Below are 26259 nucleotides of genomic sequence, written 5' to 3' on the forward strand. Positions count from 1 at the left end.
CATGCATCAAGCTACCCGATGGCACTACCTCTGCAGCCTATGCAGTTACAACAGCTACCACTGTAGTTGAAACAGCTAGAATACCACATAACTCTACTCAGGCCGCAGAATTAATAGCTCTAACACGAGCCTGTGAGTTAAGTAAAGGACTTAATGTGAATGTTTACACGGACAGCCAGTATGCATTTGGCGTAGCACACAATTTTGGTCGGTTGTGGGCAGAACGAGGATTCCTCACCTCACGTGGGACACGTATTCAACATGGGACCCTTATAACTAACTTACTTTCTGCCCTGGCATTGCCCAAAACAATGGCTATCATGAAGTGTAGTGCACACAAAAAGGTGACAGATGAAACTGGACAGGGCAACGCCCTAGCCGAGCAGACATCAAAAGATACAGCGTATGCAAAGACAGGACACATGTATGTGGTAGATAGTACAGAGAAGGTTTGTCCCCATGAAATATTTGGAACACGGTAGAGAGTGTCAGGAAGATACAGGATGAGGCAACTGAATAGGAGAGAAAGGAATGGGAAGAAGGGAAGGCCAAGTTAGATGAAAATACGCTGTGCTGGACAGATCTGTCACAGAGGGAAAGATGGATGTTACCCGATGCATTCGTTCTGCCAGTAGTGACTATGGCCCATGGTCCTGCACACGTTAGTGCGAAAAGCATCTGTAATTTGCTTGATCCGGTTTGGTCTAATAAAAATATCAGAGGAGTAGCTGACCAACTGGTTCAATCCTGCATGATTTGTTTACAACATAACATAGGGAAGGGTGCCTCAGTCCCCGCTGGGCATTTTTCACCAACAACGTATCCCTTTGAAGTACTACAAATGGATTATATTGAGATGGAAAGGTGTAACAACTTGAAATATGTCCTAGTTGTGGTCTGTATGTGTAGTAAGTGGGTAGAAGCTTACCCTACTAAAGATAATACTGCCCTTACTACCGCAAAGGTACTTCTGAAGGAGTTCTTCCCACGGTTTGGGGTCCCAAGGTGTGTCTGGTCAGATAATGGGAGTCATTTTGTAGGGCAGGTGATGAAAAGGGTGTGTGAAGCGTTGGGCCTCCGCCAGAAGTTTCATGCAGCTAACCACCCCCAGTCAGCAGGTCTAGTTGAAAAATATAATGGCACACTTAAATTGAAGATGTCAAAGATATGCGCAGAACGCGGTATACGGTGGCCGGACGCGTTGCCCCTGGCTTTAATGTCTGTCAGGATGACGCCTCACTCTAGATCAGGGTTGTCACCCCATGAGATAGTGATGGGAAGGCCAGCAAATGTCTGGGGGGTCCCTCGACCTCACAAGTACTCAGAACTAGAACATCCTGTTTTGATGGACTATTTAAATGAACTCACTAATTCTTTGCGTTCTATTCACCAACAGGTGCGTGAAGCACTCCCATCTGTATCCACTGATCCAGGTCACAAGATACTACCTGGCGACTGGGTTCTCACAAAGAATTTCCAGTGGAAAAAGAGTCTCGAACCTCGATGGAAAGGTCCGCGACAGGTCCTTCTTGCTACTCGAACAGCAGTTAAAGTCGAGGGAGTTAAGAATTGGATACATGCATCCCACTGTAAGAAAGTACCCCTACTCGTACCCTCTGATGAAATAAAAAGTGGTGACCACCCTACGACTAAGGACCATTTCAGCAACACTACGCGGAGTGATAAAAAACAGAACAACAGTGTGCTGCAGGAGGTTCCCTCAGATTTTGGTCACACTGAACAATTGTTTCCTGACCATAACATACCACAGTCCACAAGATACGATTTCCGCCTACGAAAATAAGAAAATGAACAATGAACTGATTGCTTGTCCCCTGTACTAAGTCTGACGATAGCTGCAGGGCCGTGATTTTGTCTGTCGGGGCGGACCAGAGTGTGTCAATAGGACTGCTGGTATCACCCCACAGTGAAGCAACCACCAGTCACGGGCAGCACTTAGGTCGGACTGAACTGCTAGTGGGACAAGCAATAAAGAGAAATGGGTGTTATACAAGAAGACAAGAGGAAAAGGAAGAAAATAAGTAATTTAAAAAGACTATTAGGCCCACGTATCGCTTGTCTCACCATAACAATACTATTTTTGGTACTTCTGTCCTGCATTGGGTGGGTAATACATGATTCTGATTCAGAGGTCTCACCAACTACGCCACCGCCTTCAGAACACAGCCATGTTTCCTTACCACCCGATGAGGAAGGACGACGTAAGGAATATGAAAACAATACCTTCATATCTATGCTACATCAACATCAGCTGGCTGGTAAATAGAACAAATTGTTGGATATGTGGCTTGCTACCGAGTTCCGTGCAAAGAAGGTTGCCATATATTTAATTCCCTTTTTCTTTTGATGGCTCCTGCAGCGCCTGGTATGAACTATCAGCCATTTGGGCTACCTCAATGGATGCTACTAATTCCAGACTATTGGTCACCCACCTCTACCGGTTATGCTGGCCCACTGGAACGAGAGTTTATGGAACAAAGGAAGAAAAGTCAGAATATGCTGACCGACGAAATAGGTCTACTGACATATATTTTTTATCCTTTAATACCACACCCCGGATTGGCCGAAGATTTTTTGTAACACAGGTCAAGGATCCACTTTGTTTTCAGAAAAGTGGTAATAGAAGTGTAGGTGCCAGTAACTGTAATGCTACAGTAATATTGAATGGAACTAATTGGCCTACCATGATACCATCACAAAACTCGTATTTTGTTTGTGGTAATAATGCCTACACCTCCTTGGTACCCACCTGGACTGGCACGTGTTACATTGCTTGGTTACTACCACCAACTTACACAGCTGGCCCTCAACACCACAGGACTCGGAGAGGGGTAATATCTGCAGAAGATACCTCAGCACAAGAAGCATTGGACTACTTTAAAGGAGTCCTTCCATTTTGGGGCCCTATGATGAACAGTAGGGATATCAGACATCTCACACGAGTCGTGGAAGCAACAATAAATGAAACACCAGGAGCTCTGAGTAACATCACTGCAGAGCTCGCTGCTGACCACCTTGTTACTCTTCAAAACAGAATGGTTCTTGACATCATCTTGGCGGACCGTGGTGGAGTTTGTACTTTGATCGGATCGAGCTGCTGCGTTTATATACCAGACAATGCCCCTTCAGTGTATAAAGCTATTCAAAGGTTGCATATGATAGCTTCCACAATACACCAAGACGAAGGAACATGGTCCTTAACCGACTGGTTTTGGGGTTTGATTTCCCAATGGGGCTGGAAGATACTAATATTCCTTTTTGTGCTTGCTGCTGTATTCCTCACCTGTTGTCTTTGTGTACAGTGCCTACCTGCTTTGTGCGGTTGCTGTATGGCATCCCTTGCCCCCCTGGCCTGTTCGCCCTCCTCAACACACGGCTATGCTGTCCCTTGAACAGGAGATAAAAAACCTTATGTCCATTAACATAGACACTGAATGACGTTCAAACTTGCCTCACAATGGCAAAAGGAGGGATTGAGAAAATGTACATAAACTTAATAATACACCATAGCTTCTAGGCATCTGTTTATCTTTATTATATTGCCATGTGCTCGACAAACCTCCTGAACTTTGATGATTGACCTTGTGTTCACAGCCTTGGGCTGCAATCTGCTTATCGCTGTAATTTACTTGTTCTAACCGTAGTTCTGAGAATGTTTGTGCTTAATCAGTAACTGCCAGAACAGGTTCGTACAGGTCGTTGCCACCTGCATCTGTACCTTCTCCCACCACACGTGTATCCCTGAAATATTCTGAAGGCCGCAGAGGACCTTGAATACGCTAGGGGTTGAGTTGTCCTCTGACTAAGCAGTTTTGTGTGTATATAAGGTTGGGTGCCCCAGAGTGAAGGGGAAGCCTCCGTAGCACATAGTCACTTGACTGTCCTGGGACTCTGTATTAGCTCGAGCCATAATCCATGTAATAAACTTCTCTTTATTCCTCCAGTTGGTGACTCTGCTTGATTTGTGTACTCTCTGCTAAACGGACCCTGAGGACTAGGGTGTCCCTCCACCGCTGGGAAGGAGACCCCGGGCGGGGATTCTATCTTCCCTGGTTCCTCAGTTGGCTCCCGAACAGGGACCCGAGTCAGGCATCCAGGGGACCGACCAGATGACGGAGGTCTCACGATTGGATTTCCAAGGGAGGTGCCCCACACCGGATTCTGAGCTTCGTTCTCTGTCGTGGACCCGCGGATCTCCACTGTGGGTCTTCCAGCCGGCTCGACTTCTCCTGGCGCTGTCTGAATTCGGGTCTCTGTTTTCTGTGAACTACTGAAGTCCCCAACTGTCGGACTATAACAGAAGTGTCAGGTAAGGACGGGAGTTGAAAGATTCCTGTCTAAAAATAGGTCTGTGAGTATTGTACCGTTTCTTTCGCTCTTTGCAAAGATCGACGTCAGTGGTAAGACTGACCTCAGTTGTCATTTAAGTATATCAGAAGCAAAGGGCATATTTGCCACTCATTTGGTGTATTCAAACCACTGGTGTAAGAATTAAAAAAAAAAAAAATACTGGAAGTATGCCAGCGTTCAGTTGTTTTAGGAAATTGTGTTGTTGTCTTTGCAGTACGGACTCCCGCCTGGAGGAAACATGCCCCGCTCCTCCGGCCGGGACTCTGAATCATGATATATATGTTAAATATGGCATAGGTCCGATTATCTGGTCTGATATATGGAGAAAAAGAACCAAAGGTAGTTCTGATTTACAATGGCCTATTCACTGGACATTTGATAAAGATAAATTAGACTATTTACAGGAACGTTTGTTTGTGACAAAAAGTAGACCAGGGATGTTTGATTCACTACGGACTTGGCAGAAAGAAGCAGACCAAAGACGTAGGAAGGCAGAGAAAGAATTACAGAGACATAAGACCAGGACGGTGACTGAAAAGGTATATGACTCTGACGTAGCTGAACATCAACAGAAAATTTTAGAACATGACCGAAGGCTTAACTTACAAACTGATAAGTGTTACTCTTCCAGGACAGTAGTGGATAAGCCACAAGAGGAAGACCCCCTTTTAAACTATATGTTAGATAAACCCCCGTTATATACTCCACCAATATATCCTACACTACATCCTCAACCTGCACCAGGTGACCCTATTGTGCACCCCCGGTTGGATCTCAGGCGAGTGCTCCGCCACCCACCACCACCCCCCCTGTCACCAGACCTATAGAGGATACACCCCGCCCGACTGTACACACCCCTCGACAGGCCCCCGTTTGGCCCACCCCTGACTCCTGTTTAGACACCACACATACCCCCGTCCCATGACCCCGCGAAAGCACACCCTCCGCGGACACTTGTTCTCTAATTCACAAGAGGAAGATGTCATTGAAGAAATGACACGGAGGTGGATGACTAATTGGAATGACTATGGGGTCAGGGACATTGTCCACACTATGAAACAATGGGATAGTTTAGTTCAGTTACATGCAGCTACCCTTATGTGCAACATTATAATACAAGAATATGAGGATGATGGTTCCTCAGCTCCCGCGGGACTGGTGGACCTCCGAAAACGCGCTCTACTGGACTGCCGTTTGGTTCTGGTCTACATGATTATGTTGTTACTCTTCTCGTATATAGGGACCGCCTGTGGACATGTAGCCCTTCTATAAGGGCATCCATGTTTCCCATGAGAGAGGTTCCGCCGGTTTGGCGAGAGCCGGTGATGGATAACGCTGGCCAAGTTATTACCGCAGGGCATTTTCAACAAATGTGGGTACACACCCCATGGAAAAGATCTGAAACATATACCCTAAAAGCTGCCTTACCTGACCCCCGTAAGAATCCTGCAGGATATTATAAAGAACTGCAAGAAATTCTTGAATCCTGTACTATGACGTCTGATATTGACATGTTAATGGCAACAGTAGTCCCGCAGGAAGTATGGTCAAAAGTACGGAGGCACGACCATGCTGAACTAGGGGGCACGTGGGACCAATTGCAAACAGCAGAAAGGGACAGGATTGGGGGAGCGAAACAAGACCCACTTATATTGGCTCTCCCACTGCGTATTTTGGATTTAATGAAGACCATACTTGCACCACACAGGATAAATTGGCCGCCTGTAAACAGAAAAAGGACAAGGGTGTTTCAGACTTTTATACAAGGTTTGAGGGTGTCTTTCCTGATTACAGCGGACAAGACATGACTACTGAAGGGGGGATAAGACTCTTTGTTGACAAATTCTTGGACAATTTATTACCAGACATAACGGGAAAATTTAAATTGTGTGAAAGTACGTGGCCAGTCTCTACTGCCACTGGAATACTGACAATGGCCCGATATTATGAGAATAGGGAGTTAGAAGAACAAGAAAAGAACGAGAAAAAAACGAAGGAGTTGAAAACGAAGGTGTTATTTCAGCAGGCCTACCCTCAGCCCCGTCAACAGCAGTCCAGATCAAGGTCACAAGGACCTCCCAATGACAGAAGGCAGTCCCAACGCCCTCCCCGTTCTTCCCTCTCCTACAATCAGTGCGCCTATTGCAAGCAGGAGGGCCACTGGAAGAATGACTACCCCAATAAAGACAACTCCACAGGCCGCCCCATGCCCCCACCGCAACAGGACAACAGACCACGCGGTAGGTCTGGTCCTGCAGACAGACCCCGCCAGCAGGCACCTTCACAGTCCCACAGTACCCCCCGCCTGAATTCTTTTGATGCTTCATCCCAGCGTCAATATTTTAATGACGACTATGATGCGTATGAAGGTCAGGGGTCCTCCTTTGACTAGGACAGCCTTCGACAGAGGGGGGTGGGACCAGTTTCTATTCCTGTTAGGCAGAATGGCCCTCACGTTGAGGTACAATTAGACGGTACTTCACATGATTTTTTGGTAGATACTGAGGCCACCAAAAGTTCTGTTAAACAGGAAGAGGTCAAAGGGGTCCCTCTGTCTGGCAATATTAATGTCTCTATGGGTTTTTCTAGTGTTCTGGTGGCTAACCCCGTCTCCCAGCCGCTGTATGTTGCTATAGGTCCTTACACCATTAGCTCCCCTCTCATTCTTACTTCGGCCTGTAGTGAGAATTTATTGGGTTTGGACCTATTAAAGAAATTGTACGCCACCATTTATTGCTCTCCGGATGGAGTTCATGTCACTTTAGGTCCAAATATTTCCCTGTCACAATTTTTGTCAAAACCACTTCCACCCGAACTTCGAGGTTTGCCAGACATTTTATGGGCCACACATAAGGATGATGTTGGATGTCTGGACATACCACCGTATGTCATACGCTTGAAAGCCAATGCCAAATTGCCTCGTCTTCCCCAATACAAATTATCCCAACACATTGAACAACAACTCAAAAATATTCTGACCCAGTTGATTGATTTGGGTGTCATTGAAGAAACACGTGGTAATGATTGTAACAGTCCTGTCCTTCCTGTTCATAAAAAATTATCTGATGGCACCGCGTCTCCAGGACTCCGATTTGTTATTGATTTACGGGCGGTCAATAAGATTGTAATACCCCAGTTTCCTGTTGTTCCTGACATTACGACATTATTAACAATGATACCTGCCTCCGCTACTTGGTTCTCTGTTATCGATCTTAAGAATGCATTCTTTAGCATTCCCATTCATCCAGATAGCAGACACATCTTTGGGTTTTCACTGGGTGGTCGCAGTTTCCGGTTCTGTCGCGCTCCATAAGGCTATACTGAATCACCTAGCATTTTTAGCCAGGCCCTCAAGGGTCAGATAGATACCCTTGTTTTTCCTTGCTGCTCAACGCTGGTTCAATATGTGGATGACCTTTTAATAGCATCCACTTCAGAACAAAATTGTAAAACAGATACTGAAGCCTTATTGAAACATCTTGCACACCATCACCATAAGGTCTCCCTCTCCAAATTGCAATATTGTAGACAGGAGGTTATATACCTAGGACACCTCCTATCTAAGGAGGGACGTACGTTGACGGCTGAGAGAATACAAGCTATACGAGACATACCGGTTCCAAGGACACAGAGAGAGGTTAGGGCCTTTATAGGTATTACCTCCTTCTGTCGTCAATGGATTCCTAATTATTCTCTTTTGATAAAACCGTTTTTGCATCTCACCCACAAAGATTGTCCTGAAACAATTGAATGGAATGACGATTTTCAGTTTTGTTTTGATGAATTGAAAAATACACTCTGCACAGCACCTGTACTGGGTACGCCTGATTATCGTAAAGATTTTCAGTTATATGTGAGCGAGAGAAATGGATGTTCACTATCAGTGTTAAACCAAGAGCATGGCGGCAAACAACACCCCTGTGCTTATTTTTCGGCTCTACTGGATCCAGTGGCCCGTGCACTCCCGAGTTGTCTACGGGCAGTAGCCGCTGCAGCGGTCGCAGTGCGCCAGTCGGCCGGGATAGTCATGGATTCACCCCTCACAATGTTGGTCCCACACACTGTTGACGCACTATTAAACAAAACAAAAACACAGCATCTTACTAATGCACGATTAACTACTTATGAACTGACACTTTTAGCTAGTCATATAACATTAAAAAGGTGCAACACGCTCAATCCTGCCACTTTATTGCCAATTACTGAAAAAACAGAAGATTCTTATGATGACATACATGAGCACTGAAAGACCCTGATGGCATATTATATGTAGATGGCTCATGCATCAAGCTACCCGATGGCACTACCTCTGCAGCCTATGCAGTTACAACAGCTACCACTGTAGTTGAAACAGCTAGAATACCACATAACTCTGCTCAGGCCCCAGAATTAATAGCTCTAACACGAGCCTGTGAGTTAAGTAAAGATCTTAATGTGAATGTTTACACGGACTGCCAGTATGCATTTGGCGTAGCACACAATTTTGGTCGCTTGTGGGCAGAACGAGGATTCCTCACCTCACATGGGACACGTATTCAACATGGGACCCTTATAACTAACTTACTTTCTGCCCTGGCATTGCCCAAAACAATGGCTATCATGAAGTGTAGTGCACACAAAAAGGTGACAGATGAAACTGGACGGGGCAACGCCCTAGCCGATCAGACAGCAAAAGATACAGCGTATGCAAAGACAGGGCACATGTATGTGGTAGATAGTACAGAGAAGGTTTGTCCCCATGAAATAATTGGAACACGGTAAAGAGTGTCAGGAAGATACAGGATGAGGCAACTGAACAGGAGAGAAAGGAATGGGAAGAAGGGAAGGCCAAGTTAGATGAAAATACGCTGTGCTGGACAGATCTGTCACAGAGGGAAAGATGGATGTTACCCGATGCATTCGTTCTGCCAGTAGTGACTATGGCCCATGGTCTTGCACACGTTAGTGCGAAAAGCATCTGTAATTTGCTTGATCCGGTTTGGTCTAATAAAAATATCAGAAGAGTAGCTGACCAACTGGTTCAATCCTGCATGATTTGTTTACAACATAACATAGGGAAGGGTGCCTTAGTCCCCGCTGGGCATTTTTCACCACCAACGTATCCCTTTGAAGTACTACAAATGGATTATATTGAGATGGAAAGGTGTAACAACTTGAAATATGTCCTAGTTGTGGTCTGTATGTTTAGTAAGTGGGTAGAAGCTTACCCTACTAAAGATAATACTGCCCTTACTACCGCAAAGGTACTTCTGAAGGAGTTCTTCCCACGGTTTGGGGTCCCAAGGTGTGTCTGGTCAGATAATGGGAGTCATTTTGTAGGGCAGGTGATGAAAAGGGTGTGTGAAGGGTTGGGCCTCCGCCAGAAGTTTCATGCAGCTAACCACCCCCAGTCAGCAGGACTAGTTGAAAAATATAATGGCACACTTAAATTGAAGATGTCAAAGATATGCGCAGAACGCGGTATACGGTTGCCAGACGCGTTGCCCCTGGCTTTAATGTCTGTAAGGATGACGCCTCACTCTAGATCAGGGTTGTCACCCCATGAGATAGTGATGGGAAGGCCAGCAAATGTCTGGGGGGTCCCTCGACCTCACAAGTACTCAGAACTAGAACATCCTGTTTTGATGGACTATTTAAATGAACTCACTAATTCTGTGCGTTCTATTCACCAACAGGTGCGTGAAGCACTCCCATCTGTATCCACTGATCCAGGTCACAAGATACTACCTGGCGACTGGGTTCTCACAAAGAATTTCCAGCTGAAAAAGAGTCTCGAACCTCGATGGAAAGGTCCGCGACAGGTCCTTCTTGCTACTCGAACAGCAGATAAAGTCGAGGGAGTTAAGAATTGGATACATGCATCCCACTGTAAGAAAGTACCCCTACTCGTACCCTCTGATGAAATAAAAAGTGGTGACCACCTGACGACTAAGGACCATTTCAGCAACACTACGCGGAGTGATAAAAAACAGAACAACAGTGTGCTGCAGGAGGTTCCCTCAGATTTTGGTCACACTGAACAATTGTTTCCTGACCATACCATACCACAGTCCACAAGATACGATTTCCGCCCACGAAAATAAGAAAATGAACAATGAACTGATTGCTTGTCCCCTGTACTAAGTCTGACGATAGCTGCAGGGCCGTGATTTTGTCTGTCGGAGCGGACCAGAGTGTGTCAATAGGACTGCTGGTATCACCCCACAGTGAAGCAACCACCAGTCACGGGCAGCACTTAGGTCGGACTGAACTGCTAGTGGGACAAGCAATAAAGAGAAATGGGTGTTATACAAGAAGAAAAGAGGAAAAAGAAGAAAATAAGTAATTTAAAAAGACTATTAGGCCCACGTATCGCTTGTCTCACCTTAACAATACTATTTTTGGTACTTCTGTCCTGCATTGGGTGGGTAATACATGATTCTGATTCAGAGGTCTCACCAACTACGCCACCGCCTTCAGAACACAGCCATGTTTCCTTACCACCCCATGAGGAAGGACGACGTAAGGAATATGAAAACAATACCTTCATATCTATGTTACATCAACATCAGTTGGCTGTAAATAGAACAAATTGTTGGATATGTGGCTTGCTACCGAGTTCCGTGCAAAGAAGGTTGCCATATATTTCATTCCCTTTTTCTTTTGATGACTCCTGCAGCGCCTGGTATGAACTATCAGCCATTTGGGCTACCTCAATGGATGCTACTAATTCCGGACTATTGGTCACCCACCTATACCAGTTATGCTAGCCCACTGGAACGAGAGTTTATGGAACAAAGGAAGAAAAGTCCGAATATGCTGAATGACGAAATAGGTCTACTGACATATATTTTTTATCCTTTAATACCACACCCCGGATTGGCCGAAGATTTTTTGTAACACAGGTCAAGGCTCCACTTTGTTTTCAGAAAAGTGGTAATAGAAGTGTAGGTGCCAGTAACTGTAATGCTACAGTAATATTGAATGGAACAAATTGGCCTACCATGATACCATCACGAAACTCGTATTTTGTTTGTGGTAATAATGCCTACACCTCCTTGGTACCCACCTGGACCGGCACGTGTTACATTGCTTGGTTACTACCACCAACTTACACAGCTGGCCCTCAACACCACAGGACTCGGAAAGGGGTAATATCTGCAGAAGATACCTCAGCACAAGAAGCATTGGACTACTTTAAAGGAGTCCTTCCATTTTGGGGCCATATGATGAACAGTAGGGATATCAGACATCTCACACGAGTCGTGGAAGCAACAATAAATGAAACAGCAGGAGCTCTGAGTAACATCACTGCAGAGCTCGCTGCTGACCGCCTTATTACTCTTCAAAACAGAATGGTTCTTGTCATCATCTTGGCGGACCGTGGTGGAGTTTGTACTTTGATCGGATCGACCTGCTGCGTTTATATACCAGACAATGCCCCTTCAGTGTATAAAGCTATTCAAAGGTTGCATATGATAGCTTCCACAATACACCAAGACGAAGGAACATGGTCCTTAACCGACTGGTTTTGGGGTTTGATTTCCCAATGGGGCTGGAAGATACTAATATTCCTTTTTGTGCTTGCTGCTGTATTCCTCACCTGTTGTCTTTGTGAACAGTGCCTACCTGCTTTGTGCGGTTGCTGTATGGCATCCCTTGCCCCCTGGCCTGTTCGCCCTCCTCAACACACGGCTATGCTGTTCCTTGAGCAGGGGATAAAAGACCTTATGTCCATTAACATAGACACTGAATGACGTTCAAACTTGCCTCACAATGGCAAAAGGAGGGATTGAGAAAATGTACATAAACTTAATCATACACCATAGCTGCTAGGCATCTGTTTATCTTTATTATGTTGCCATGTGCTCGACAAACCTCCTGAACTTTGATGATTGACCTTGTGTTCACAGCCTTGGGCTGCAATCTGCCTATCGCTGTAATTTACTTTTTCTAACCATAGTTCTGAGAATGTTTGTGCTTAATCAGTAACTGCCAGAACAGGTTCGTACAGGTCGTTGCCACCTCCTGCCAGCTGCATCTGTACCTTCTCCCACCACATGTGTATCCCTGAAATATTCTGAAAGCCGCAGAGGACCTTGAATACGCTAGGGGTGGAGTTGTCCTCTGACTAAGCAGTTTTGTGTGTATATAAGTTTGGGTGCCCCAGAGTGAAGGGGCAGCCTCCGTAGGATAGTCACTTGACTGTCCTGGGACTCTGTATTAGCTCGAGCTATAATCCATGTAATAAACTTCTCTTTATTCCTCCAGTTGGTGACTCCGCTTGATTTGTGTACTCTCTGCTAAACGGACCCTGAGGACTAGGGTGTCCCTCCACCGCTGGGAAGAAGACCCCGGGTGGGGATTCTATCTTTCCTGGTTCCTCAGTTGGTGGCCGAACAGGGACCCGAGTTAGGCATCCAGGGGACCGACCAGGTGACGGAGGACTCACAATTAGATTTCCAAGGGAGGCGCCCCACACCGGATTCTGAACTTCGTTCTCTGTCGTGGACCTGCGGATCTCCACTGTGTGTCTTCCAGCCGGCTCTACTTCTCCTGGCGCTGTCTGAATTCGGGTCTCTGTTTTCTGTGAACTACTGGAGTCCCGAACTGTCGGACTATAACAGAAGTGTCAGGTAAGGACGGGAGTTGAAAGGTTCCTGTCTAAAAATAGGTCTGTGAGTATTGTACCGTTTCTATCGCTCTTTGCAAAGATCGACGTCAGTGGTAAGACTGACCTCAGTTGTCATTTAAGTATATAGGAAGCAAAGGGCATATCTGCCACTCATTTGGTGTATTCAAACCACTGGTGTAAGAATTTTTAAAAAACAAATACTGAAAGAATGCCAGCGTTCAGTTGTTTTAGGAAATTGTGTTGTTGTCTTTGCAGTACGGACTCCCGCCTGGAGGAAACATGCCCCGCTCCCCCGGCCGGGACTCCGAATCATGATATATATGTTAAATATGGCATAGGCCCGATTATCTGGTCTGATATATGGAGAAAAAGAACCAAAGGTAGTTCTGATTTACAATGGCCTATTCACAGGACATTTGATAAAGATAAATTAGACTATTTACAGGAACGTTTGTTTGTGACAAAAAGTAGACCAGGGATGTTTGATTCACTACAGACTTGGCAGGAAGAAGCAGACCAAAGACGTAGGAAGGCAGAGAAAGAATTACAGAGACATAAGACCAGGACGGTGACTGAAAAGGTATATGACTCTGACGTAGCTGAACATCAACAGAAAATTTTAGAACATGACCGAAGGCTTAACTTACAAACTGATAAGTGTTACCCTTCCAGGACAGTAGTGGATAAGCCACAAGAGGAAGACCCCATTTTAAACGATATGTTAGATAAACCCCCGTTATATACTCCACCAATATATCCTACACTACATCCTCAACCTGCACCAGGTGACCCTATTGTGCACCCCGGGTTGGATCTCAGGCAAGTGCGCCGCCACCCACCACCACCCCTCCTGTCACCAGACCTATAGAGTATACACCCCGCCCGACTATACCCACCCCTTGACTGGCCCCCGTTTGGCCCACCCCTGACTCCTGTTTAGACACCACACATACCCCCCGTCCCATGACCTCGCGAAAGCGAACCCTGCGCGGACACTTGTTCTCTAATTCACAAGAGGAAGATGTCATTGAAGAAATGACATGGAGGTGGATGACTAATTGGAATGACTATGGGGTCAGGGACATTGTCCACACTATGAAACAATGGGATAGTTTAGTTCAGTTACATGCAGCCACCCTTATGTGCAACATTATAATACAAGAATATGAGGATGATGGTTCCTCAGCTCCCGCGGGACTGGTGGACCTCCGAAAACGCGCCTCTACTGGGCTGCCGTTTGGTTCTGGTCTACATGATTATGTTGTTACTCTTCTTGTATATAGGGACTGCCTGTGAACATGTAGCCCTTCTATAAGGGCATCCATGTTTCCCATGAGAGAGGTTCCGCCGGTTTGGCGAGAACCGGTGACGGGTGACGCTGGCCAAGTTATTACCGCAGGGCATTTTCAACAAATGTGGGTACACACCCCATGGAAAAGATCTGAAACATATACCCTAAAAGCTGCGTTACCTGACCCCCGTAAGAACCCTGCAGGATATTATAAAGAATTGCAACAAATTATTGAATCATGTACTATGACGTTGTCCGATATTGACATGTTAATGGCAGCAGTAGTCCTGCAGGAAGTATGGTCAAAAGTATGGAGGCACGACCATGCTGAACTAGGGGGCACGTGGGACCAATTGCAAACAGCAGAAAGGGACAGGGTTGGGGGAGCGAAACCAGACCCACTTATATTGGCTCTCCCACTGCGTATTTTGGATTTAATGAAGACCATACTTGCACCACACAGGATAAATTGGGATAAATTGGCCGCCTGTAAACAGAAAAAGGGCGAGGGTGTTTCAGACTTTTATACAAGGTTTGAGGGTGTCTTTTCTGATTACAGCGGCCAAGACATGACTACTGAAGGGGGGATAAGACTCTTTGTTGACAAATTTGTGGACAATTTATTACCAGACATAAAGGGAAAATTGAAATTGTGTGAAAGTACGTGGCCAGTCTCTACTGCCCCTGGAATACTGACAATGGCCCAATATTATGAGAACAGGGAGATAGAAGAACAAGAAAAGAACGAGAAAAAAACAAAGGAGTTGAAAACAAAGGTGTTATTTCAGCAGGCCTACCCTCAGCCCCGTCAACAGCAGTCCAGATCAAGGTAACAAGGACCTCCCAATGACAGAAGGCAGTCCCAACGCCCTCCCCGTTCTTCCCTCTCCTACAATCAGTGCGCCTATTGCAAGCAGGAGGGCTACTGGAAGAATGACTGCCCCAATAAGGACAACTCCACAGGCCGCCCCATGCCCCCACCGCAACAGGACAACAGACCACGCAGTAGGTCTGGTCCTGCAGACAGACCCCGCCAGCAGGCCCCTTCACGGTCCCACAGTAACCCCCGCCCGAATTATTTTGATGCTTCATCCCAGCGTCAATATTTTAATGACTATGATGCGTATGAAGGTCAGGGGTCCTCCTTTGACTAGGACAGCCTTCGACAGAGGGGGGTGGGACCAGTTTCTATTCCTGTTAGGCAGAATGGCCCTCACGTTGAGGTACAATTAGACGGTACTTCACATGATTTTTTGGTAGATACTGGGGCCACCAAAAGTTCTGTTAAACAGGAAGAGGTCCAAGGGGTCTCTGTCTGGCAATATTAACGTCTCTATGGGTTTTTCTGGTGTTCCGGTGGCTAACCCCGTCTCGCAGCCGCTGCATGTTGCTATAGGTCCTTACACCCTTAGCTCCCCTCTCATTCTTACTTCAGCCTGTAGTGAGAATTTATTGAGTTTGGACCTATTAAAGAAATTGTACGCCACCATTTATTGCTCTCCAGATGGAGTTCATGTCACTTTAGGTCCAAATATTTCCCTGTCACAATTTTTGTCAAAACCACTTCCACCCGAACTTCGAGATTTGCCAGACATTTTATGGGCCACACATAAGGACGATGTTGGATGTCTGGACATACCACCATATGTCATACGCTTGAAAGCCAATGCCAAATTGCCTCGTCTTCCCCAATACAAATTATCCCAACACATTGAACAACAACTAAAAAATATTGTGACCCAGTTGATTGATTTGGGTGTGATTGAAGAAACGCGTGGTAATGATTGTAACAGTCCTGTCCTTCCTGTTCATAAAAAATTATCTGATGGCACCGCGTCTCCAGGACTCCGATTTGTTATTGATTTACGGGCGGTCAATAAGATTGTAATACCCCAGTTCCCTGTTGTTCCTGACATTACGACATTATTAACAATGATACCTGCCTCCGCTACTTGGTTCTCTGTTATCGATCTTAAGAATGCATTCTTTAGCATTCCCATTCATCCAGATAGCAGACACATCTTTGGGTTTTCACTGGGTGGTCGCAGTTTCCGGTTCTGTCGCGCTCCACAAGGCTATACTGAATCACCTAGCATTTTTAGCCAGGCCCTCAAGGGTCAATTAGATACCCTTGTTTTTCCTTGCTCCTCGACGCTGGTTCAATATGTGGATGACCTTTTAATAGCATCCACTTAAGAACAAAATTGTAAAACAGATACTGTAGCCTTATTGAAACATCTTGCACACCATCACCATAAGGTCTCCCTCTCCAAATTGCAATATTGTAGACAGGAGGTTATATACCTAGGACACCTCCTGTCTAAGGAGGGACGTACGTTGACGGCTGAGAGAATACAAGCTATACGAGACATACCGGTTCCAAGGACACAGAGAGAGGTTAGGGCCTTTATAGGTATTACCTCCTTCTGTCGTCAATGGATTCCTAATTATTCTCTTTTGATAAAACCGTTTTTGCATCTCACCCACAAAGATTGTCCTGAAACAATTGAATGGAATGACGATTTTCAGTTTTGTTTTGATGAATTGAAAAATACACTCTGCACAGCACCTGTACTGGGTACGCCTGATTATCGTAAAGATTTTCAGTTATATGTGAGCGAGAGAAATGGATGTTCACTATCAGTGTTAAACCAAGAGCATGGCGGCAAACAACGCCCCTGTGTTTATTTTTCGACTCTACTGGATCCAGTGGCCCGTGCACTCCCGAGTTGTCTACGGGCAGTAGCCGCTGCAGCGGTCGCAGTGCGCCAGTCGGCCGGGATAGTCATGGATTCACCCCTCACAATGTTGGTCCCACACACTGTTGACGCACTATTAAACAAAACAAAAACACAGCATCTTACTAATGCACGATTAACTACTTATGAACTGACACTTTTAGCTAGTCATATAACATTAAAAAGGTGCAACACGCTCAATCCTGCCACTTTATTGCCAATTACTGAAAAAACAGAAGATTCTTATGATGACATACATGAGCACTGAAAGACCCTGATGGCATATTATACGTAGATGGCTCATGCATCAAGCTACCCGATGGCACTACCTCTGCAGCCTATGCAGTTACAACAGCTACCACTGTAGTTGAAACAGCTAGAATACCACATAACTCTGCTCAGGCCCCAGAATTAATAGCTCTAACACGAGCCTGTGAGTTAAGCAAAGATCTTAATGTGAATGTTTACACGGACAGCCAGTATGCATTTGACGTAGCACACAATTTTGGTCGCTTGTGGGCAGAACGAGGATTCCTCACCTCACATGGGGCACGTATTCAACATGGGACCCTTATAACTAACTTACTTTCTGCCCTGGCATTGCCCAAAACAATGGCTATCATGAAGTGTAGTGCACACAAAAAGATGACAGATGAAACTGGACGGGGCAACGCCCTAGCCGATCAGACAGCAAAAGATACAGCGTATGCAAAGACAGGACACATGTATGTGGTAGATATTACAGAGAAGGTTTGTCCCCATTAAATATTTGGAACACGGTAGAGAGTGTCAGGAAGATACAGGATGAGGCAACTGAACAGGAGAGAACAGAATATGAAGAAGGGAAGGCCAAGTTAGATGAAAATACGCTGTGCTGGACAGATCTGTCACAGAGGGAAAGATGGATGTTACCCGATGCATTCGTTCTGCTAGTAGTGACTATGGCCCATGGTCTTGCACACGTTAGTGCGAAAAGCATCTGTAATTTGCTTGATCCGGTTTGGTCTAATAAAAATATCAGAAGAGAAGCTGACCAACTGGTTCAATCCTGCATGATTTGTTTACAACATAACACAGGGAAGGGTGCCTCAGTCCCCGCTGGGCATTTTTCACCACCAACGTATCCCTTTGAAGTACTACAAATGGATTATATTGAGATGGAAAGGTGTAACAACTTGAAATATGTCCTAGTTGTGGTCTGTATGTTTAGTAAGTGGGTAGAAGCTTACCCTACTAAAGATAATACTGCCCTTACTACCGCAAAGGTACTTCTGAAGGAGTTCTTCCCACGGTTTGGGGTCCCAAGGTGTGTCTGGTCAGATAATGGGAGTCATTTTGTAGGGCAGGTGATGAAAAGGGTGTGTGAAGGGTTGGGCCTCCGCCAGAAGTTTCATGCAGCTAACCACCCCCAGTCAGCAGGACTAGTTGAAAAATATAATGGCACACTTAAATTGAAGATGTCAAAAATATGCGCAGAACGCGGTATACGGTTGCCGGACGCGTTGCCCCTGGCTTTAATGTCTGTCAGGATGACGCCTCACTCTAGATCAGGGTTGTCACCCCATGAGATAGTGATGGGAAGGCCAGCAAATGTCTGGGGGGTCCCTCGACCTCACAAGTACTCAGAACTAGAACATCCTGTTTTGATGGACTATTTAAATGAACTCACTAATTCTTTGCGTTCTATTCACCAACAGGTGCGTGAAGCACTCCCATCCGTATCCACTGATCCAGGTCACAAGATACTACCTGGCGACTGGGTTCTCACAAAGAATTTCGAGCGGAAAAAGAGTCTCGAACCTCGATGGAAAGGTCCGCGAAAGGTCCTTCATCCTACTCGAACAGCAGTTAAAGTCGAGGGAGTTAAGAATTGGATACATGCATCCCACTGTAAGAAAGTACCCCTACTCGTACCCTATGATGAAATAAAAAGTGGTAACCACCTGACGAGTAAGGACCATTTCAGCAACACTACGCGGAGTGATAAAAAACAGAACGACAGTGTGCTGCAGGAGGTTCCCTCAGATTTTGGTCACACTGAACAATTGTTTCCTGACCATACCATACCACAGTCCACAAGATACGATTTCCGCCCACGAAAATAAGAAAATGAACAATGAACTGATTGCTTGTCCCCTGTACTAAGTCTGACGATAGCTGCAGGGCCGTGATTTTGTCTGTCGGGCGGACCAGAGTGTGTCAATAGGACTGCTGGTATCACCCCACAGTGAAGCAACCAATAGTCACGGGCAGCACTTAGGTCGGACTGAACTGCTAGTGGGACAAGCAATAAAGAGAAATGGGTGTTATACAAGAAGACAAGAGGAAAAAGAAGAAAATAAGTAATTTAAAAAGACTATTAGGCCCACGTATCGCTTGTCTCACCTTAACAATACTATTTTTGGTACTTCTGTCCTGCATTGGGTGGGTAATACATGATTCTGATTCAGAGGTCTCACCAACTACGCCACCGCCTTCAGAACACAGCCATGTTTCCTTACCACCCCATGAGGAAGGACGACGGAAGGAATATGAAAACAATACCTTCATATCTATGTTACATCAACATCAGCTGGCTGTAAATAGAACAAATTGTTGGATATGTGGCTTGCTACCGAGTTCTGTGCAAAGAAGGTTGCCATATATTTCATTCCCTTTTTCTTTTGATGGCTCCTGCAGCGCCTGGTATGAACTTTCAGCCATTTGGGCTACCTCAATGGATGCTACTAATTCCGGACTATTGGTCACCCACCTATACCGGTTATGCTGGCCCACTGGAACGAGAGTTTATGGAACAAAGGAAGAAAAGTCAGAATATGCTGACCGACGAAATAGGTCTACTGACATATATTTTTTATCCTTTAATACCACACCCCGGATTGGCCGAAGATTTTTTGTAACACAGGTCAAGGCTCCACTTTGTTTTCAGAAAAGTGGTAATAGAAGTGTAGGTGCCAGTAACTGTAATGCTACAGTAATATTGAATGGAACTTATTGGCCTACCATGATACCATCACGAAACTCGTATTTTGTTTGTGGTAATAATTCCTACATCTCCTTGGTACCCACCTGGACCGGCACGTGTTACATTGCTTGGTTACTACTACCAACTTACACAGCTGGCCCTCAACACCACAGAACTCGGAGAGGGGTAATATCTTCAGAAGATACCTCAGCACAAGAAGCATTGGACTACTTTAAAGGAGTCCTTCCATTTTGGGGCCCTATCATGAACAGTAGGGATATCAGACATCTCACACGAGTCGTGGAAGCAACAATAAATGAAACAGCAGGAGCTCTGAGTAACATCACTGCAGAGCTCGCTGCTCACCGCCTTGTTACTCTTCAAAACAGAATGGTTCTTGACATCATCTTTGCGGACCGTGGTGGAGTTTGTACTTTGATCAGATCGAGCTGCTGCGTTTATATACCAGACAATGCCCCTTCAGTGTATAAAGCTATTCAAAGGTTGCATATGATAGCTTCCACCATACACCAAGACGAAGGAACATGGTCCTTAACCGACTGGTTTTGGGGTTTGATTTCCCAATGGGGCTGGAAGATACTAATATTCCTTTTTGTGCTTGCTGCTGTATTCCTCACCTGTTGTCTTTGTGTACAGTGCCTACCTGCTTTGTGCGGTTGCTGTATGGCATCCCTTGCCCCCTGGCCTGTTCGCCCTCCTCAACACACGGCTATGCTGTCCCTTGAGCAGGAGATAAAAGACCTTATGTCCATTAACATAGACACTGAATGACGTTCAAACTTGCCTCACAATGGCAAAAGGAGGAATTGAGAAAATGTACATAAACTTAATCATACACCATAGCTACTAGGCATCTGTTTATCTTTATTATGTTGCCATGTGCTCGACAAACCTCCTGAACTTTGATGATTGACCTTGTGTTCACAGCCTTGGGCTGCAATCTGCTTATCGCTGTAATTTACTTGTTCTAACGTAGTTCCGAGAATGTTTGTGCTTAATCAGTAACTGCCAGAACAGGTTCGTACAGGTCGTTGCCACCTCCTGCCAGCTGCATCAGTACCTTCTCCCACCACACGTGTATCCCTGAAATATTCTGAAGGCCGCAGAGGACCTTGAATACGCTAGGGGTGGAGTTGTCCTCTGACTAAGCAGTTTTGTGTGTAAATAAGGTTGGGTGCCCCAAAGTGAAGGGGCAGCCTCCGTAGGATAGTCACTTGACTGTCCTGGGACTCTGTATTAGCTCGAGCTATAATCCATGTAATAAACTTCTCTTTATTCCTCCAGTTGGTGACTCCGCTTGATTTGTGTACTCTCTGCTAAATGGACCCTGAGGACTAGGGTGTCCCTCCACCGCTGGGAAGGAGACCCCGGGTGGGGATTCTATCTTTCCTGGTTCCTCAGTTGACGCCCGAACAGGGACCCGAGTCAGGCATCCAGGGGACCGACCAGGTGACGGAGGACTCACTATTAGATTTCCAAGGGAGGCGCCCCACACCGGATTCTGAGCTTCGTTCTCTGTCGTGGACCTGCGGATCTACACTGTGTGTCTTCCAGCCGGCTCGACTTCTCCAGGCGCTGTCTGAATGCGGGTCTCTGTTTTCTGTGAACTACTGGAGTCCCCAACTGTCAGACTATAACAGAAGTGTCAGGTAAGGACGGGAGTTGAAAGATTCCTGTCTAAAAATAGGTCTGTGAGTATTGTACCGTTTCTATCGCTCTTTGCAAAGATCGACGTCAGTGGTAAGACTGACCTCAGTTGTCATTTAAGTATATAGGAAGCAAAGGGCATATTTGCCACTCATTTGGTGTATTCAAACCACTGGTGTAAGAATAAAAAATAAAAAAAATACTGAAAGAATGCCAGCGTTCAGTTTTTTTAGGGAATTGTGTTGTTGTCTTTGCAGTACGGACTCCCGCCTGGAGGAAACATGCCCGCTCCTCCGGCCGGGACTCCGAATCATGATATATATGTTAAATATGGCATAGGTCCGATTATCTGGTCTGATATATGGAGAAAAAGAACCAAAGGTAGTTCTGATTTACAATGGCCTATTCACAGGACATTTGATAAAGATAAATTAGACTATTTACAGGAACGTTTGTTTGTGACAAAAAGTAGACCAGGGATGTTTGATTCACTACGGACTTGGCAGGAAGAAGCAGACCAAAGACGTAGGAAGGCAGAGAAAGAATTACAGAGACATAAGACCAGGACGGTGACTGAAAAGGTATATGACTCTGACGTAGCTGAACATCAACAGAAAATTTTAGAACATGACCGAAGGCTTCACTTACAAACTGATAAGTGTTACCCTTCCAGGACAGTAGTGGATAAGTCACAAGAGGAAGACCCCCTTTTAAACGATATGTTAGATAAACCCCCGTTATATACTCCACCAATATATCCTACACTACATCCTCAACCTGCACCAGGTGACCCTATTGTGTACCCCCGGTTGGATCTCAGGCAAGTGCTCCGCCACCCACCACCACCCCTTCTGTCACCAGACCTATAGAGGATACACCCCACCCGACTATACCCACCCCTCGACTGGCCCCCGTTTGGCCCACCCCTAACTCCTGTTTAGACACCACACATACCCCCATGACCTCGCGAAAGCGCACCCTGCGCGGACACTTGTTCTCTAATTCACAAGAGGAAGATGTCATTGAAGAAATGACACGGAGGTGGATGACTAATTGGAATGACTATGGGGTCAGGGACATTGTCCACACTATGAAACAATGGGATAGTTTAGTTCAGTTACATGCAGCCACCCTTATGTGCAACATTATAATACAAGAATATGAGGATGATGGTTCCTCAGCTCCCGCGGGACTGGTGGACCTCCGAAAACGCGCCTCTACTGGGCTGCCATTTGGTTCTGGTCTACATGATTATGTTGTTACTCTTCTTGTATATAGGGACTGCCTGTGGACATGTAGCCCTTCTATAAGGGCATCCATGTTTCCCATGAGAGAGGTTCCGCCGGTTTGGCGAGAACCGGTGACGGGTGACGCTGGTCAAGTTATTACCCCAGGGCATTTTCAACAAATGTGGGTACACACCCCATGGAAAAGATCTGAAACATATACCCTAAAAGCCGCCTTACCTGACCCCCGAAAGAACCCTGCAGGATATTATAAAGAATTGCAACAAATTATTGAATCATGTACTATGACGTTGTCCGATATTGACATGTTAATGGCAGCAGTAGTCCCGCAGGAAGTATGGTCAAAAGTATGGAGGCACGACCATGCTGAACTAGGGGGCACGTGGGACCAATTGCAAACAGCAGAAAGGGACAGGGTTGGGGGAGCGAAACCAGACCCACTTATATTGGCTCTCCCACTGCGTATTTTGGATTTAATGAAGACCATACTTGCACCACACAGGATAAATTGGCCGCCTGTAAACAGAAAAAGGACGAGGGTGTTTCAGACTTTTATACAAGGTTTGAGGGTGTCTTTTCTGATTACAGCGGCCAAGACATGACTACTGAAGGGGGGATAAGACTCTTTGTTGACAAATTTGTGGACAATTTATTACCAGACATAAAGGGAAAATTGAAATTGTGTGAAAGTACGTGGCCAGTCTCTACTGCCACTGGAATACTGACAATGGCCCAATATTATGAGAACAGGGAGATAGAAGAACAAGAAAAGAATGAGAAAAAAACAATGGAGTTGAAAACAAAGGTGTTATTTCAGCAGGCCTACCCTCAGCCCTGTCAACAGCAGTCCAGATCAAGGTCACAAGGACCTCCCAATGACAGAAGGCAGTCCCAACGCCCTCCCCGTTCTTCCCTCTCCTACAATCAGTGCGCCTATTGCAAGCAGGAGGGCTACTGGAAGAATGACTGCCCCAATAAGGACAACTTCACAGGCCGCCCCATGCCCCCACCGCAACAGGACAACAGACCACGCAGTAGGTCTGGTCCTGAAGACAGACCCCGCCAGCAGGCCCCTTCACGGTCCCACAGTACCCCCCGCCCGAATTATTTTGATGCTTCATCCCAGCGTCAATATTTTAATGACGACTATGATGCGTATGAAGGTCAGGGGTCCTCCTTTGACTAGGACAGCCTTCGACAGAGGGGGGTGGGACCAGTTTCTATTCCTGTTAGGCAGAATGGCCCTCACGTTGAGGTACAATTAGACGGTACTTCACATGATTTTTTGGTAGATACTGGGGCCACCAAAAGTTCTGTTAAACAGGAAGAGGTCCAAGAGGTCCCTCTGTCTGGCAATATTAACGTCTCTATGGGTTTTTCTGGTGTTCCGGTGGCTAACCCCGTCTATTAAAGAAATTGTACGCCACCATTTATTGCTCTCTAGATGGAGTTCATGTCTCTTTAGGTCCAAATATTTCCCTGTCACAATTTTTGTCAAAACCACTTCCACCCGAACTTCGAGATTTGCCAGACATTTTATGGGCCACACATAAGGACGATGTTGGATGTCTGGACATACCACCATATGTGTAAGGAAATGTCTCCTTGGCATGGTTACCCCCTGACTTTTTGCCTTTGCTGATGCTATGTTTTGATTTGAAAGTGTGCTGAGGCCTGCTAACCAGGCCCCAGCACCAGTGTTCTTTCCCTAACCTGTACTTTTGTTTTACACAATTGGCACGCCCTGGCATCCAGGTAAGTCCCTTGTAACTGGTACCCCTGGTACCAAGGGCCCTGATGCCAGGGAAGGTCTCTAAGGGCTGCAGCATAGCTTATGCCACCCTGGGGACCCCTCACTCAGCACAGACACACTGCTTGCCAGCTTGTGTGTGCTGGTGAAAACAAAACGAGTAAGTCGACATGGCACTCCCCTCAGGGTGCCATGCCAACCTCACACTGCCTATGCAGTATAGATAAGTCACCCCTCTAGCAGGCCTTACAGCCCTAAGGCAGGGTGCACTATACCATAGGTGAGGGCACCAGTGCATGAGCACTGTGCCCCTACAGTGTCTAAGCAAAACCTTAGACATTGTAAGTGCAGGGTAGCCATAAGAGTATATGGTCTGGGAGTCTGTCAAACACGAACTCCACAGCACCATAATGGCTACACTGAAAACTGGGAAGTTTGGTATCAAACTTCTCAGCACAATAAATGCACACTGATGCCAGTGTACAGTTTATTGTAAAATACACCCCAGAGGGCACCTTAGAGGTGCCCCCTGAAACCTTAACCAACTACCTGTGTAGGCTGACTGGTTCTAGCAGCCTGCCACACTCGAGACATGTTGCTGGCCCCATGGGGAGAGTGCCTTTGTCACTCTGAGGCCAGTAACAAAGCCTGCACTGGGTGGAGATGCTAACACCTCCCCCAGGCAGGAGCTGTAACACCTGGCGGTGAGCCTCAAAGGCTCACCCCCTTTGTTCCAGCACCGCAGGGCACTCCAGCTAGTGGAGTTGCCCGCCCCCTCCGGCCACGACCCCACTTTTGGCGGCAAGGCCGGAGGAAATAATGAGAATAACAAGGAGGAGTCACTGGCCAGTCAGGACAGCCCCTAAGGTGTCCTGAGCTGAAGTGACTCTAACTTTTAGAAATCCTCCATCTTGCAGATGGAGGATTCCCCCAATAGGGATAGGATTGTGACCCCCTCCCCTTGGGAGGAGGCACAAAGAGGGTGTACCCACCCTCAGGGCTAGTAGCCATTGGCTACTAACCCCCCAGACCTAAACACGCCCTTAAATTTAGTATTTAAGGGCTTCCCTGAACCTAAAGATTTAGATTCCTGCAACTTACAAGAAGAAGAGGACTGCTGAGCTGAAAACCCCTACAGAAGAAGAAAGAAGACACCAACTGCTTTGGCCCCAGTCCTACCGGCCTGTCTCCTACCTTCCAAAGAAACCTGCTCCAGCAACGCTTTCCCCAGGACCAGCGACCTCTGAATCCTCAGAGGACTGCCCTGCTTCAAGAAAGACTAGAAACTCCCGAGGACAGCGGCCCTGTTCCAAAAAGACTGCAACTTTGTTTCAGAGGAGCAGATTTAAAGACCCCTGCAATCCCCGCAAGAAGCGTGAGACTTGCAACACTGCACCCGGCGACCCCAACTCGACTGGTGAAGAAACAACGCTACAGGGAGGACCCTCCGGCGACTCCAAGACAGTGAGTAACCAAAGTTGTCCCCCCTGAGCCCCCACAGCGACACCTGCAGAGGGAATCCCGAGGCTCCCCCTGACCGCGACTGCCTGATTCTAAAATCCCGACGGCTGGAAAAGACCCTGCACCCGCAGCCCCCAGCACCTGAAGGATCGGA

Source organism: Pleurodeles waltl, chromosome 7, assembly GCF_031143425.1.
Source record: "Pleurodeles waltl isolate 20211129_DDA chromosome 7, aPleWal1.hap1.20221129, whole genome shotgun sequence".
Lineage (NCBI taxonomy): Eukaryota > Metazoa > Chordata > Amphibia > Caudata > Salamandridae > Pleurodeles > Pleurodeles waltl.